The sequence below is a fragment of the Sphaeramia orbicularis genome, chromosome 16 (genome assembly GCF_902148855.1).
Source record: "Sphaeramia orbicularis chromosome 16, fSphaOr1.1, whole genome shotgun sequence".
Lineage (NCBI taxonomy): Eukaryota > Metazoa > Chordata > Actinopteri > Kurtiformes > Apogonidae > Sphaeramia > Sphaeramia orbicularis.
Window position 1 is genome coordinate 30693957 of NC_043972.1, and position 17869 is coordinate 30711825.

The 17869-nt window shown below is 41.0% G+C and overlaps 1 protein-coding gene across 2 annotated transcripts in view; it reads right to left on the minus strand.

The window, feature by feature from the left end:
- Nucleotides 1-10323, minus strand: part of znf1035 (zinc finger protein 1035) — a 28324-nt gene extending 18001 nt beyond the window's left edge. For both annotated transcript variants that reach the window (XM_030157994.1, XM_030157993.1), the window contains exons 1-2: nt 9749-10323; nt 1138-1193 (exon numbers count right to left, since the gene is read on the minus strand). The gene's annotated coding sequence lies outside the window, so the exon portion shown is untranslated. The remainder of the gene's footprint in view (nt 1-1137; nt 1194-9748) is intronic.
- Nucleotides 10324-17869: the final 7546 nt, after the last annotated feature.

The following is a 17869-nucleotide window of genomic DNA, read 5'->3' on the forward strand; positions in this document are numbered from 1 at the left end:
TTCTCAACTTAGCAGTGACAATGGTACTAATTTCAACAGGGCAGCCATTGAAGAACTGACTAAATATCTATGCATTGATCTCAGAAAAAACTGTGCTTACCATCCAGCTAGTGGAGGCACTGTCAAATGAGAAAATGGCATACTGAAACAAAAACTGATCAAATGCTTTAAATTGACAGGCCTCTCTTTTACCTGAGGTTCTTCCATTGGAATGAGAATGATAAAAAGAAGCCTAACTAATTTAAATCCATTTGAAATTCTGTTTGGCTGTCCTTCCTGTCTAAGCATCCTTCCTCCAGAAAAAGTGCTCCTAAAGATTGCTGAGAGTGCCACATGGGTCCATGCATCATACTGCAAAAAGATCCTACAACCCTATGACAAACAAGGTTACAAGCACAGTGATGATAAAATTGTCTGACAAATTCTCAGCATCATACACCCACGCTTGGCCTAAAAATCATCTGTGATTCCAAGAAATTATTTCTTCTGTTGGGGTGGCGGTAGCTCAGGAGGTAGAGCAGGTTGTCCAAATGTTCAAATCCCACTCCATATGCTTAGGCAAGACACTTCACCCACCTTGCCTTCAGTGTCATACACACTGAATGTGTATGCTTCTGTCAGTCTAAGACCAAGGGGATGTTAGGAAAGAGGCAAGTGACAATTTGATTCTCAAAGGACAAATTACAGGAACTTCTATTTACAGTGGAAAACACAGTTTGTAAAGGAGACAGATTTGGGGAAATCCTCACCCAACTCTCTAGAATAGGCAAATTTGACAGAGACTATTGCATCCCATTTGTGTCAAGATCATAAGGGCGAACCCCTGGAAGAACTGGAGCAGATAGCTATAATCAAGGGGTATCTGGACTACTCCCATCAAGACTCATCCTTTAAGTCAATCCTTCTGGGGATGAAAATGAGAAGGAAGTTTGGTGAATCTCATTTCATAGGAAGTTTTGACCCTGCCAAGTTCATCTGACATTAATATGATACTTTAGCAGTGAGAGAATGCCCATTCATAAGCATACCTTCCAAATCTATAGCCAAAGAGGAAAAAAGGATAGGACAGAGAACCAAATTACTAAAACCAGTATTTTTCTGTTTTAGAGCTTTACTGTTAATGTAAATAAATTTTACCTGGTATGAAAATGCGTGTTACTTTTCAATGTTGAAAGTCATCGATTTTTTTCCACCTGAAACAGAGAAGAAAAAAATTTTAATTACTAAAGTGCAGGGTACAGAAATTTTGGCAGATCCTCTCTCCCCTCTCCTACAATAATGTAGTTAAGTAGGTAGGTAGGCAGGCAAGGAGATTTTGTATATTTTTGCACCAAATACAGCCTTTTATTGTTCATATATCCTCAAGATGATTTTGATTGTATCCTTTGTTTTCTCTTAAATGTGTTTATTTAGAATTTAGGCAAACCATATAATATTCAGATTATATCGAATAAATAATCTGAACCAATAACATATGGAGGAAAAAAGCTGCCAACCTGTGTTGAACATGAAATATAGGCTATATTTTTAATCTTCTTCTTTATGGTCTCCACTGCAACACATACTTCAAATTGATTCACAAGTTAACCAATCCAACTACTTTAAGAAACAGAAATATGCTCTTGGGTGTCTTAAAATGGATCCAACACATTAGAGACAACCTGGCTAATGCCTCACACTGGAAGAGCAACAACAGGTCATAGGCCTAATTTCACAACTCTTTTTAGAGATAAATCTTTAAATGATGAGCAAAAATCTATTTTCAGCAGTATTCTCTTTGTGTTGATATTTCTAAACATATTATAGCAACATAACAATAGTAATGCAAGTAAATAACTGTTATTTACGAAATAATAAATGTGAGTATGAACCACTGAATGCATTACATTTGTGTGCAGAGTGCTGTGACTCTTTATGGTCTTAGCTCCAAACAGATCTATAAACCAATTTGCAGCTGCTGGAAAACTGTGATATTTTGGCTTTGGTGGATTCTGTAAATTTCAACATCTCCAAATAAATGCTAAATAATGTAACAAATATTTTTGCACAGCCGCAAGGACAGGGAGCCCTTCCAATGCAAAACAAAATTTACAAAACTGCAAGCTAAATAGTAATACTTGTTCAAGTTGGCATGAGAATTTGTACAATTGTTTTATAAAATCTGGTCAAAGAAAAGAAAAGAGGTAGATGAATTCACAGACCGAGAGAAATGATAAAAGCCAAGAATGTGGGACTGAGAGTTGGGATGCTGAATGTTGGCAAAATGACAGATAAAGCTAAAGATGCCAGATATGATGGAGCAAAGGAAGGTATGTATTTTGCATGCAGGAGACCAGGTTGAAAGGCAGTAAGGCTTGCAGCATTGGAGCAACGGTTTTATCGTGTATGGATAAAAGGACAAATGTGATAGAAGTGAAGAGGGGAGTTGGCAAATAATGTTCTGGTGGTGAAGAGTGTCGGGTAGTGTAATGAGTGTGAAGCTGGACACTGAAGGGGTGATGGTGAATGTTGTCAGTGGTTATGCCCCACAAGTATGTTGTGAGGTAGAAGAGAAAGAGAAATTCTGGAGGGACTTAGATAAGTTAATGCAGAGTTTTGCAAGAGGTGAGAGAGGCGATTGGAGCAGACTTCATTGGTCATGTTGGTGAAGAAAACAGAGGAGATAAGGAGATGATAGGCAGGTTTGGAAGGACAGATGGTGGCTGATTTTGCAAAAAGGAAGGAAATGGCTGTAGGGAATACCCTTTTCAAAAGAGAGAGGAACATATGGTGATATATAAGAGCAAAGGTAGGAGCATGCAGGTGGACTACATCCTATTTAGATGGTGTAATATGAAAGAAATTAGCGAATGCAAAATGGAGGCAAGAGAGTGTAGCCACACAATATTTGAATGGTGATCTGTACAATGAGTTTGGTTGTAAAAAAAGAGGAAGACAACAGCGGCAGAACAGAGGACCAACCGGTGGAAGCTGAAGAAGGAAGAGTGTTGTAAAGAGTTTAGGGAGAAACTGAGACAGGCTGTGGGTGGTCAGGAACAGCTGCCAGATGACTGGGAAACCATAGGAAAAGTAATCAGGAAGACAGATAGGATGGTAACTGCTGTATCATCTGGAAGGAGGACAGAAGATAAGGAAACCTGGTGGTGGAATGAGGACATACAGGAAAGTATACAGAAGAAAAGGGTAAAGGTAGGACAATGAGAGAAAAGGAAAAAGTAGACATGAGTACAAGGAGACACAAAATGTAGAGGGCAGTGGCGCAGGCCAAACAAAACACATACAATGAATTGTATAGGAGGTTGAAGACCAAGGAAGGAGAGAAGGATGCATACTGATTAGCTAGTCAAAGGGATTGAGATAGGAATTATGTGCAGGAGATTAGTGTGATTAACTATAGAACTAGAGATGGGTTAATAAGTGAGGAGGGTGTGATGAGAAGATAGAAGGAGTACTTTGAGGAACAGCCCACAATGCAAGGCACTGCTCCCTACCTCAAATCTGTGATGGTATCATGTGATGAACCCACAGAAGTTTTTTTTTTTTTTTCATTAAATCTTCATTGAATGAAGTAGAGTATACATGCAATGTATACAACAAGAAAATAACATAAGTTTGCCAGGGGGAATACACAACAATATAATGCCCAAATACTGATGGTTTCTATAGTCTTTTTGGTTCCAGATTTATCTAACAGCTTTAAATAAAGTTCAACATCTTTCCAAAAAATAAATAATATTTGGTTTTGTGTTACAGAACTTACATTTGTGAATGAAAAATTTAGCAGGTAAGAGAAATAAATTATTCATTCATTCATTTATTATCTGAACCCGCTTCATCCTCACTAGGGTCACGGGGGTCGCTTGGAGCCTATCCCAGCTACATAGGGGCGAAGGCGGGGTACACCCTGGACATTTCGCCAGTTAATCGCAGTGCTGACATATAGACACAAACAATCACTCTCACATTCACACCTATGGGCAATTTAGATTAACCAATTAACCTATTAGTGCATGTTTTTGGATCGTGGGAGGAAGCCGGAGTACCCGGAGAGAACCCACACAGACACGGGGAGAACATGCAAACTCCACACAGAAAGGTCCCACCCCCCATCGACTGGTGTTGGAATTGAACCCAGGACCTTCTTGCTGTGAGGCACGAGTGCTAACCACTGCACCACCGTGTCGCCCAGAAATAATACGGTAGCTGCGTTGGCACAAGAGAGATGAAATCGATTTGACGATTTCCCTTTTTTAAAAATCGTCCAAATTAAAAAATCCGATTTCGATTTAAAATCGATTAATCGTGCAGCCCTAAGGTGAAGATTACGAAACAGGAAGTAGAATAGTGAGGATGAAGTGAGGAGGGCTTTGAAGAGGGTGAAGAGTGGAAAAACGGTTGGCCCTGATGACAGTCCAGTGGAGGTATGGCAGCATCTGGGAGAGATGGTAGTGGAGTTTTTAACTAGACTGTTCAAAAGGATCTTAGTGCATGACAGGATACCTGAGGGATGGAGGTAAAGTGTGCTGGTGCCTTATTTATAAGAACAAAGGTGATGTGCAGAGTTGTAGCAACTACAGAGGTATAAAGCTGATAAGCCACTCAATGAACTTATGGGAAAGGGTAGTGGAAACCAGGCCAAGAAACGAAGTGAGCATTTGCGTGCAGTTGTAAAGTGTCATGCCTAGAGAGTGCAATATTTGGTCTGAAAATGCTGATGGAGAAGTACAGAGAATGGCAGAGGGAGCTGCATTGTGTCTTTAACCCCTTTTCTACCACAGGAACTTTAACTTTACATGGAAGTTGAAAAACCTTAGTGTGTTTATGCCAAAATTACCTGGGTAAAAATATTTCTCCCTCTAACTTTCCCTGAAAAAAGTTCCTAGTAGGGGGTATGACTTTTCAGATTCCTCAGAAGTCTTGAGAGGTTGGGCTGTGTGCAAAAGAACACCGATTGGTGGAACACACTTACAGCGTTCCGCACTTACATGCACCCACAATGTTTAAGCTGGTATGCAGCTGAAAACTTTTTTATTCCATTTCAATAAGCTTCACTTTGTTTGCAAAAAGGAGCAAAAGAAGTTATGAGAAGCAGACAGATGACAAGGTCCATTTGACGAATACATTCTTTTGAGTATTTAAAGTTGCTCTTTTGAACATATTCAGCTCATTCCTAAAAGTGCATTGCAATAATCTGTGTTTGTTCATCTGAATACACCGAAGAGGGTATTTGGCAGACACTCTAGAGAGCCTGGACCTCATTGAATGTATGTCATATACACTGAAAAGAAATCCAGCAGGATTTCCAGTTGCCAACTTGAAACAACCAAGCCTGATTTGACTAAATTTCCTGGAACTTTGGAGACACAAACCATGCAGATTTTCAGGAATTCTTTTACAAATGTTAATAAATGCCTGTTAAAAAAAAAAAAAGTTCTTGGGAATGCTGGTGGAAAAGGGGCTTTTGTGAATTTGGAGAAAGTGTATGACAGGGTACAGAGGGAGGTGCAGTGGTATTGTATGAGGAAGTCAGGAGTCTGTTAGAGTGGTGCAGGATGTGTACAAGAACAATATGACAATGGTAAGGTGTGCTGTAAGTCTGACACAGGAATTCAAGGTGGAGGTGAGTTGCATCCAAGACTAGCTCTGGCCCCTTCATGGACCGACTGACAGATAAAGTTAGGCAGGAATCTCCATGGACTACAATGTTTGTGGAGGACATTCTGATCTGTTGTGAGAACTGGGATTTGGTGGTGGAAAATCTTGAGAGGTGGAGGTATGCACTGGAAAGAAGTGAAATCAAAGTCAGCCACAGCAAGACAGAATGTGTGTGTGAATGAAAGAGGGAGGTGAAACAGTAAGGATGTAAGGAGTCGAGGTGAAGAATGTGAGGGATTTTAAGTATTTAGGGTCAAATACTCAAAGCAATGAGGAGGTTGAATAGGAAGTGAAGGAAAAAGCAGGCAATATGGAATTGATGGAGAAAAGTGTTGGGAGTAATGTGGGACAAAAAAGCGTCTGCAAGAGTTAAAGGAAAGGTGTACAGGATGGTAGTAAGGCCAGTGATGTACAATTTAGAGATGGTTGCATTGACCAAAAGATGACAAGAAGAGCTGGAGGTGGCAGTGCTGAAGATGTTGACATTTCCTTTGGGAGTGACAAGGATGGACAGGATTGGGTATGAGCACATCAGAGGGATAGCTCAGACTGGACACTTTGGGGACACAGTGAGAATCCAGATTGAGATGGTTCAAACACAGGAGAGGATAAGGGTAGGAGTCAGAGGAGGGATAGTGAATACATTGGTAGAGGAATGAAGATGGCTTTACTAGTTGCATCTTCAACTTGAGGATCAAAACAGCGCTGGGAAAACTTTACGTAATGTAGATGAGCTTACTTTTACTATTCCGTATGTTCACTGTTGTTTTAAGCTCTCTTGTTAGGTGGCAGGAAAAGTAACTAGGCTAAACTCACAATACTGAAATAAGATGGTGATTGCCTGTAAATCAGTGGTCTAATATGAAGATTGGTTTACCTAAAGATGTGAAACATAGATGTTAGAGCATAAATCAGGGGTCACCAATCCTGGTCCCTGAGATATACTATCCTGCATGTTTTAGATCAGGGGTATTCAAATCCAGTCCTCGAGGGCCAGTATCCTGCATGTTTAGATAGTTCCCTCTTCCAGCACACCTGGAACCCATTACATCATTATCAGGCTTCTGCATAGCTTGATGATGAGCTGATCACTAATTGAACCAGGTGTGCTGGAAGAGGGAAATATCTAAAACATGCAGGATACTGGCCCTCGAGGACCAGATTTGAATACCCCTGTTTTAGGAGTTTCCCTCTGCCAGCACACCTGACAGTCATTATCAAGCTTCTGCAGAGCTTGATGATAAGCTTGTCATTTGAATCAGGTGTGTTGGAAGAAGGATACATCTATACCATGCAGGATAGTAGGCTAGATCTCAAGGGCCAGGGTTGGTGACCCATGGCAGAGACAGCACACTTCCACACTGCATCCACTTCTTTTGCAGCCAGTCTCACTAATAATGGTGGAACCATAATGTAAGAGAATATGTGTCACAAACATTGTGAGGTCAGTGTTGCCCAATGATTACCTGGTCATGGTTTACTGACAATAAATGTAACAGAATCATCACTGATTATGTCAGTTACTTATGTATGTGGCAACTTTGCGTCTCTTGCCGTGACAAGCCCAAATAACTGTAAAAAGGATCTGCAGTTTCACTTACAGTAAACCGCTCACTATAGTGGTACATTTAGCAGAACAACTCATCATCCTAGTTCCTTTCAGTTTCAAGATATACCCTGGCAAAAAAAACGTATGGCATGCATTTACTCAGGCATCGTTTTGATAGGTTTATGCAATGTCACTAAATTTATTTTTGTCAGATTAGATTAGAAACTTGACGCTGCTGAACTGAGACCTGTCCAACTGAGGCAAAGCCAGATTATAACACACTGCCCACAAAGACATGTACAAAAGGCCTGGGCATGATGGGAAATCATTTCATCCACCTCTCTTCTCTCCCTGTTTTGCCCATCACCATGGCACAGGGTTCAGAGACCACATGACCCTTTCCCCCATCAAAACAATCAATCAAATCAAAAAACACAGCCCAATCTTTATGCTCTCCATATAATTGATGGTTTTTATGAAATGAGAAGCTACTCACTTCATCAGATAGGATTAAACAACTTGTTGCAGCTGAAATAAATTAATTACTGCAGTAATTATCCAATGAAAGGCTCTTACTTGTTTGCTTAGTTAAAACCAGGTGGGTACCTTTTTTAGCTGGGCTGTGTATATATATATAATGCATATAAAGAGCCCATACATATCAGATGGAACAGTTTAAGTAAAAATGAATTTAAAATACTCAAATACTACATCAAAGAATAATAAATAAAGACTGGTGATATGTGTTGAGATAGTTAAGTCATAATTGGAACTGCCTCAGTTTATTCAAGATATAACATGTTTCTCCATGAAAGAAAAAAAACAAACAACACCCTACCATGCAAAGATAGCTGTGAAATGCACAACACATATCCGAATACCAAACAATTACGAAAGATCAAAACCATGTCCTTCACCTATCACACAGAATGATGTCTGACAAACATAACCACAACACATGGAGATGTTTCACTGTATGAAATAATAAGGTGGGTGTCCAGCAGATTGTTGCATTTAACCCCATTTAGTCGAGGCAGATGACCATCCTCCAAGAGCTGGGATCTGCTTAAGGTTTCTGCCTCTTAAAAGGAAGTTTTTCCTCACTACTGTCACTAAGTGTTTGCTCCTGGAAGATTCTGTTGGGTGTGAACTGGCGTAAGATTCTGGTTGGACCAGCTGTAAATGTAGAGTGTCATGAGATTATATTACAGAATATTACAGTGGCCTATGAAGAAAGGTAATAAGCGTTCAACATCTGTAAGCTTGTTAGTTTGATCATTTCTTGAAATGACATCCAGTTGCAAAACTAAAGAAAAATAGAAGCACATTACCAAATATCATTTGAGACTTTGATTTAGACTCTAAATGTTGAAATGGCTACATTTCCTACACAGTTTTATCAGTATTGATGAAACTTTGCTTTTGGCACTTGAATGTAGATTTCATAACTCTATTTTGAGATCAAATGTATTAAACCACATTGCTTGAGAAACAAAAATGTGTACATCTCCATATAAATTATTTCTCAAAGGGATAGGAGAAAAATAAATACCTTTCTTCTGTGAAATTAATGTACAATTAGTGAGTGCAACTAGACAGCAAAATCCAGCATCTTTGATCAAGACAAATAATTTCACTTTACTCTCATCCACTATGGATTACATTTTATTTCCACCTGCAACTTGTAGAATAAACTCACCATGAGGGAACCCATTGAGACCACTGCTGCATGCTGGGTGCATAAAATAGTGGTTGAAACTATGCCTATGTGACAGTATTACACATTTCAATTATGTGTTAATACAAATAACACATCACACTTATGCAAGTTAGCCTAAACAAGAAAAAATATAAATATAACAGATGTTGTGATCTTCATATTAACAGTATCTTCATCAGAAATGACATAAAACTCACATCCCATGTTCATCTCTGTGAGAAGAATGACAACATTTAAGGGATAGGTGAGCATACTATACCTGTAGTTCAACTTACCTCCTACTGTATTATATCTGAATTCATACAGAAAAGATACGATCATCTTAAATGAGGATTATTTAATTATATACTCTTTCAAATTGTTTTAACAGCACTATACCAGTGGGTTAATGTGACGTGTTTTAATGCAAACACAGCACACACAACTCATAATCCACGTCAGCTTTCTCTGTATTTGACTTTTGATTTTAGTGCAGACTGAGGGGATCATTTTCAACCGGACCATAAACAGATTTTTGATAGGACACAACCCTATGTGACCACTTTGAAGTTGTGTTCTCTTGCCCTAGCTGTGTTATTAATAGAAACGGAAGACAGCAGACAAAAGGACAACGGTACAGTGCTTCAGACAGACCATATACACACACATTGCGGTGATGCGGTTTAGGTTTTTAGCATGTGCTAGGTAGACCAGTTCATGCTAGCATTGGTTGCTATGCAGAATGGCGCTAACTAGTTAGCACGCTATCTTAGCACGGTGCTAGTTAGCTATGATAACAAACAGCTTACAGTGTCTCTGAAACCGGTATCGGGAGGATCTCTTACCGTAGGTGTAGTGTGCTCCTCCCGTGCTTCCAGACAGAATTCCGTTTCGGTTTATCAGCCAACTACATTGTCTATGTTGTAACAATACCGTTAACCAGACTTCGAAGACATTATATTTCAGCTTTCGTTCCAGTGTCGTCTTTTCCGTGTCTTCCGTAAGAAATAACCACCAGGAGATCCCCTTTTTCCTCTGGACTGGGAGTCTTTCAGCCGTAACACCTCGTGTCTCTTATCATGGAGTCGGACTACGAAGCTTGTTGTTCTCTGCTTACTTGCGCTAGATCGTCCACATTCTTCATTTGCGCAATTTCAGACAATGGCCAAAATTTTGCGTATGTTACACAACTGTGCTGTTCCATCCAATAACAAGGTGCGGGGACTCCTAAAGATCCCGCCCCTCCATGTTCTATGGCTGACACCGCAGGCGCCTGACGAGGTGGCAGCACGAGTCCTTCCGGACGACCAGGCTTCGGTTGGCTCCTTGCTGCTGCAGCTGCTCCCTGCGTGCAGTGGCAGACAAGCGGTACTACCGGCACCAACAGCCACTGCTCTCAGCAAATGAAGTCCTCAGAGGGGCTCAAGTGCTCTCATGAGCTGTTTCAGTACCACTCTGCTCATCCTGGGTTCGTGTGGTCGCAGCTGCAGAGGTAGACATCAGCAGTGCACCCTTGTCCACTGGACTGCTTGTGCTCTGGTTGGCCTTTAAGGGGTTAACAAGTACCGTGCAACCATTTTGTGTGGAAGGCTGGAGACAAAATGGCGCCGGATGTTCTGGTACTGCTGATGTACACCCAGATCTCCTTGACTGAGGGGCACACCAGAAAATATAGTTCCACATGGAAAGAGAGCACACTGTATCAAAGGAAAAATAGTCTAACCTATAATGTGGGAGAACAGGATGTACTGAATGTATCTGAAAGGTTGACTGACCAGTTCACATCCAAATGATGGCTGCATCTATCACCTTCGCTTCAGGATTTGCACTGATAATCAAATATTATTAAATATGTTAGTTTATACTATAAAACTATACTAACTGATTCCGAATAGCTTTTGGACTAGGCAATGTTAGCATCTTGTTCCTGCCTTCTCAAATTCAGGAGTACGGCAACACATGATAGTCAATGCAAGTTGTAGCTTGCATTGACTATCATGTGATGTGGTCTGCACAATGTTTATTTACATTACTTTTTGATTTTGGGGGAGTGGGGTGGGCTTTTTTCTCTTATCCTTTGTGACTATTCAACACTCACCACAGTCGCAAGATTCTCGTTAAGATTGATTTTAAAGTACAGCACAACAGGAAGAAAGGCAGTGTTCTCATGTGAGCCCTAGGCATAGTACTCTGATGCCCTTGCCCTGCATTTCAGTTACCAAACTGGCATTTAAATCCCAAGATAGATCTACTACCCATTACAAAGACATTATATAATCACCTTTTTGCTAAATTCAAAGGCTTCGCTTCAATGGTCTCTTGCCTATAGTTTGGGGTGCCGCTAGCAATTGTGGGCCCCATGAAAGGTAAATGTCGTGGGTCCTTCATGAAATAAAGTATCTGTATTTGTCATCCGGGGTGGGGGGTGTAGGGGCGGGAGGTGTAGGGATGCGTTCCATGAGTTCCGTAACTGCAGCAACTGGTGTGAAACCGAAAGTGAAATTTAACTTTGGACGTCCAGCTCCTGTCCTCTATGTCTCTCCTTTACTCCGGAGCTAACACGAAACTTTTCCTCCTACGTCCCAGCCTACAGTACTGTACTGTGTAGAGTGTTGTATGGGGTTTGAACCTATTGGAGGCAGTGGGTGGTTTACCAATCTGTAACATGACTTAGAACATAATGTGTGTGCACTTGAAAACCCTCGGCCTGACTTATCAGGCGCACTACTGCCACCCAGTGGCCTGACTTATCAGTGCATGCCAAAGTTTTTGGACAGACAGACGGACAGACGGATGACCAACTGATGACAATACCCTGCGACCAGTGAGGCTGAGGGTAATAATCAGTCACTTTACAGTCATCAGTCAGTATAACTATGTATCTTTACTGCTTGTCTGTGGGAGGATGCAAAAGTACCTTGGGGAAATCCATGTAAGCATGGGAAGACAACTCAAATTGACTGGTTCCACTTGAAACATGTTTGTTACGAGATCCAATGCTAACTGTTGAAAAACTACGATGTGTTGCTTGTACCACGTTCTCCCAAAAATAAATATCCCCCAACAATGATTTCCCGAATCATCTGCCAGATGTCAAGATGTCAGGGAAAGTATAGGTAATTGATTCCCCTTTGATTGCAGTGTCTTTTTCTTTGTGTACATCAAGTGATTACAACACAAACTGTCAGAAATCTCAATGACAGGCCCCCACACATAAATTTCACGCTATTATCTCCAGGCCTTTTACCAATACACTATCATTTTCTGTAAGATTCAGTTTGCAAAGCTTGCTAGCAAAATATAACCATAATCAAAAACAGGAAGAGCTTCAGGGTTTTGTGCATAAATATTACTTGCCCATTGCAGCAAAACCATAGGGACCTTCCAGTAGATATTTGTGTGTCAACATGATTCTTACTGGTTTCTCCATCAAACAGCTCAATGGTAATGCAGCATACCATGTTTTATTCATCACTAGCGGCATTGTACCCATGGTGCCATTGTGCGATAGCGACCTCCCGTGGTGCAACAGCGGCATTGCACCCGTATGCCCTCCTGTGCTGCAGCACGCGCTGGACAAAGATGCACCGGACAAAGACGCGCAGAACGTCTATTATAGTACGATGACTGGTTGGTTGTTTTTTCAGCCAAGTTGATTTACATGTTTATAGTTGAATAACACCTCTAGCTAGCAAACTGCATATCTATATGAACAACTAGGCATCACCAACCAGTGGCTAGCATGTTCCGTAATGTAATTTACCAAATACTCGATAGGCTTATTTCAATTAGTCAGACCAATCAGTTGGTTTGAGTTAATAAACCTGATTCATACTTTCTAGGATAACTGAGCTAAAGGCATTGAAATTGTCTTATGGTATGAAATCAGACAAACCTAAATAAACCTACTAAATTGGTGTACTCACTTTATGGAACAGGCCCGTGTCATGAAAAACAAAAACAGTAACCCCATACTGTTTTCTTGGCTAGCTTCTAAGTCAGAAGAGTTATGTATAACGATGGGATACATGCAGGCCGCATCGTCATTAGTCACAACAATAAGATAAACCGCAATGCAACTATGCAAACAAAAGGGGACTCAGTCATCACATTAACAGCTCAAATTCAGTCAGGAATTTAGGGATCTGGTAAAGATATTATGGTGTATTGCAGGAAAAGGAAGGCAGTTGAAGGATTAATGTTTGCTGTCTTTCAAAACATGGCTGTTGCGCCAGGTTGTCGAGTTAGTGTATTGATTTTAGGTGGGACACAGAGACTTCTTGGAAATAGCACTAGTAGTGGTCCCACCACCCAGACCTTCTGCCAGTTTCCTAGTGGGCAGTCCTAGAACTGCAGCCAAAAATACCCCAGAAGGCCTTAATGTAGGGCCACCCATTAACAGGCCAATAACAGTCTGCTCGCTATTTGAAAAAATGTTGCCTGGAAGGCACCATTTGATAATATTGGAAATGGTGAATCGAAAAGAGAGATCATAATGCATTACGTAACTAAACACAAGATCGTACATTGTTTCTTGCGCGTACAGTACTGCAAAACCATTGTTGACCACAAGGACAAAACAGTATTAAAGGCTGCTGGGTCATGTGACTACCACTTCATTTGCTTACAACATCAAAAGTAAACAGCTGCAAAATACTTGGTGTGCTCTACAGGCTGATGTTTTGTACTTGAAATTCTAGTACTCGTCTCCTCTAGTAAACTCAGATCAGATACAGCAGTGTATTAACACACAGAGAGCATTCTCATACACGGGAGTGAGAGAATTCTGTGTAGGGGGCAGCACAAGGTACTGCAGCAAAGCCTGGAAAACTAAGATTATGGTTAAACTTCTTTTGTACTTATATTTGAATGTAGGTTTTCGAGTTTATGAGACACAGAGCAAATATGGGCGCAGAGAAAATATCATCATTCATATATTGATATTAATATGCTTTTCTTTTTCATTTGTTTTACTACCACTAGGAGTCACCAAAAATAAAGTTTTCCAGTTGGGACAGCAAGTAGTGATGAGCATGTCTCAGTCTGTAATATCAACCAACCTGTTATGAGAACCAAGCTGACCCATAAATACTTGCAATAGTGAACCACCTGCACCAGACCTTCAAACCACAAATTTGAACCCCTCTTTACTCACATGTAGCATATTGGTTGAGATCAGACCTGCACAATAGCAGTTTATTAGTTGACTGCCAAGGGACTACCTTTTTCTTTTTTGCCAGCTGTTTTGCTACCTCTGCCCATGAGGGACCACAGACTGAGCACACACTACCTTATGTTCCCCATCTCCCCTGTGCCACCTTACCAAACACGATATAAAAGAGGCATGGTTCAGAGCAGCAAAATCAGTTAAGATTTCACCGCAGGTAGCAGTTTGTTCCTTGAGAATGCTGACATCAGGGGTTGAACTGACAGATCTTGAGTGAGATGTGGTGCTGCAGGGCCATGACATGAATGCCCTGCAGTAGTTGTGCTCAGATTAGAAGAGTACCAACATTTTCCTGTGTGTTTGTGTTTGAGAAGAAGAGATGGAGTTACTGAGAGGATAAGAGAAGATGGACTACTAATCACAGGTCAAGCCAGTAGTTCTTAACCCTTTTTTTGACAAAGATCTCCTTATACATCATAGTCATTAACACTCTCTATCAAATAAATGTAGGTAACATTGTCTCCCCTCAATCGTAATATTAATGGGCTCTATGCACAGCCCCACTACTTCCTGAACTTCAGGCGGCTCCTTTATTTCCTGTCTTTCATTATTGGACACACTGATTAATCCAGGTGTGTCTGCTGCTTCTTGTTGTGATGACTGTGGTAAGGCACACCTGGATTAATCAGTGTGTCCAATAATGAAAGACAGGAAATAAAGGAGCCGCCTCAAGTTCAGGAAGTAGTTGGGCTGTGCATAGAGCCCATTATTACCACCAGTTACAATTGTTTAAAAAATCATAAAGCCTATCAGATTTTAACAAGCTTGGTTTGGGTCAATAATTTCCCATTATGAGATTAATAATGTTTCTGATTCTGATTATAAAGTTAGAATATCATGGTAATTATGTTCCTAGGAGAAAAGGGGCATTTAAATACATTTTAACCTCTATATAAGTGTTACAAAAACATGATGTCCAAACTTAGACTAAGTATCAGCAAAGAAGAATTGTCATTTGTTGTTTCAGTGGAAAATGAGATGAAAAAACAAAACAAAGCAAAAAAAAAAAAAAAAAAAAAAAAACAGGGGTAACTTAACTTGGAAAGGAAATAATGTGCATTGTTTTAATGGTTACTGTGAGGGGTATGCCCCATAGTGACCCTGCATGACTTTCTCCTTCTCATCCTGACTTTAACGCTTGACAATAAATAAGTTTAATCTTGCTTTTTATAGTTTGAGTGCCAAGACATTGGTGGCAAAGGCCCTATTGTATCTGATCCTTTTATGAAGTCCCGAGTGCACCAAATCTGCACCAGACTTCACATGTACAGTATGAGTCCTGTCCTGAATGTAATGACATGACAATCTTGAATTTAACTTATAGCATCACCTACTGGCAACAGGAAAGGAAATTCGCAATGTGAACATCATCTGATTGAAATGAACTGTACATACATGTTCTATGTGGCTGTTTTGTAGCCCCACCTAGTGAACAATATAAGTTATGTTTACTTCAGTTTTGTTACATCCTGAACCATGTCAGACCCCAAGATGGCTCTTTTCCCACAGTTACAAAAACCCCTGAACGGTGGCCTGCCCTGAGTTGTGTGGGGGCACAAGGACAAAAATGCTTGCAGTCACTAGTTTCTGGTTATTTTCCGTAAAGACAATATAATTGCCAACTGTTTCTTTTAGTGACTATACTTGGAATTCAAAGGGCACTCTGGGAGTGCAGACATCTGACAAGGTCAACAATCTAGTTTTATTCTTCCACATTATTTAAAAACAAACCATAAATTATGGCCCAGGCTTTCTCTTTGTATGCCAGTGGTGCCTTGTGTTAGTATAAAGATGATTCCATTCATTAGCGTATGAACAACTGGAAATAAGAATTGTTGTTTTTCCATTAGATTAGAATGAGCCAGGTGCATCTATAGAGGTCCTGGTACCCTCTGGGACTCCTATTTTTTGGAGCATTTAGTCCGGGGGCGGGGTTACATCCAGCGTCACTGATGTGTTTGATTCGGGTTCCTGTGTCTGCACAGGGTCATAATTCGGTTATACCTTAAAGGTGGGGTCTGAGATGTTTTTCTGGAGCATTTTTCCATTATATTCCTTAAAATCCCCTTCACACCCCAACTACAACTAATTAATTAAATGCTCTAACACAAAAAATTAAAAAATCAGTCACCTGTGGCACGGGCAGGACTGAAAAAACACCATCCAATCATTTTGAGCGCCCACTTGAAATGATTGAACGGTGATATGTCTATCAAACTCAACTGTCATTCACCCCTCCTCCCTTCCCCCCTCTGTGCATACCCCTCTTTGAGTATGAATTGTGCGTTCCCACAGGCTGGAGCACTTGTACAGGAAGCGTAGCCAGAACCTGGCTATATTAGTTATGTTAGGATGGAAAGTTCACCGGCAAACTGTTTTGTCACTAACATAAACCACTATGAAATGTAACATAAGTCACATAGGTCTGAACTGGGGCTGTTCTGTAAGAGCGGGGGTGTTAGAGGAAAGTGAATGAGCTATGCATGGATACGCGAGCCGGAGGCTCAGCTAGGGCCGTAGTCGGGGTAGGAGCCCGAGGCGTATGGGAGCAAAGCAGGGGACAGAGCCTCAGCCGTTGTCAGAGAAGGTTCGGCCAGACTGGACCAGACTGTAGACGGCGTCGGAGGCCAACCCAGGTACGGAGCAGAGCAGAGCCTCAGCCGGCGAATTGTTGCTGTGCAGTGCTCATGAACCCTCGGGAACAAGCGTTGCGTGTGCCAGTACTCTGGCTTCGGAGGGACGTCTGAAGAAAGGGGTTTGGACTTTTGAACTGAGTATTTTCGAAATGTAGCTTCCTCGAACCGTTTTTTTAAGATCTCAGATCCCACCTTTAACCCTTACCCTAACCCTAAACCACGCCCCCAAGCGAAGCATGTATGCCAAAATGCCCTGAAAAAAAACAGTCCTGGTCCCCTCCATGCAGTTCAGTGTGTTGCACCACCATGTTTCTAGTAACTCACACTGGATTTCTTTTCTTCTGATTTATAACAGGTGGACCTTAATTGTAGTACTGATATTTGAAACTATCAACAATACACACACCTACAGCTACTACAACCACCAGCGACTTATCTCTACCTCTGCACAGACTGTATTAATAAAAGTCAAACCTCTTTGTTTATTCATGTATCTAATGGTATTATCAAATGTTGTTGAAACTAAAAGTTAAACACCTGGTCAAAATAACACTGCTGTATTATAGTTTTCACATGGTGTATGGGCTGATAGTTTACATCACAGATCTGCTGGCTAAGCTTTGTTTTTAGCCAGAGAACAGCCAAAGTAACCACAAATCACTGCAATTTCCATAAAGTTTGTGTCTTCAATAGAAGCACAAGAGCATTGTTTAAAGTTGACCAAACAAGGTCAGAACCAGGGGCAGATTGGCCATTGGGAGTACTGGAAGTTTTCCCGGTGGGCTGCTGGTTCAGTGGGCCAGTGCGGCCAGTGAAAGGAATTAAAGGAAAAAAAAAAACAGCTGTTGCCAATGCCTAGACGGCCCACAAGGTTGTGGCCAGCAACCAACAACAAGGTAAGTATTGGTGGCCGGCCTTTAATATGGTTTCCAGTGTTTTATAGGCTAGTTTCATGAGTGACAGGCCAGATAACTTTGGTCCATGTGGGTGCGTCACACCCCTTTCCCCCTTTCACTTGGCGTTCTGCTGTTTCAGCCAGTTGCGGCCTAGAGCCATGGTCTCATTGTCTCAGTCCATCAGTCATGCATGTGACAGACAGATAA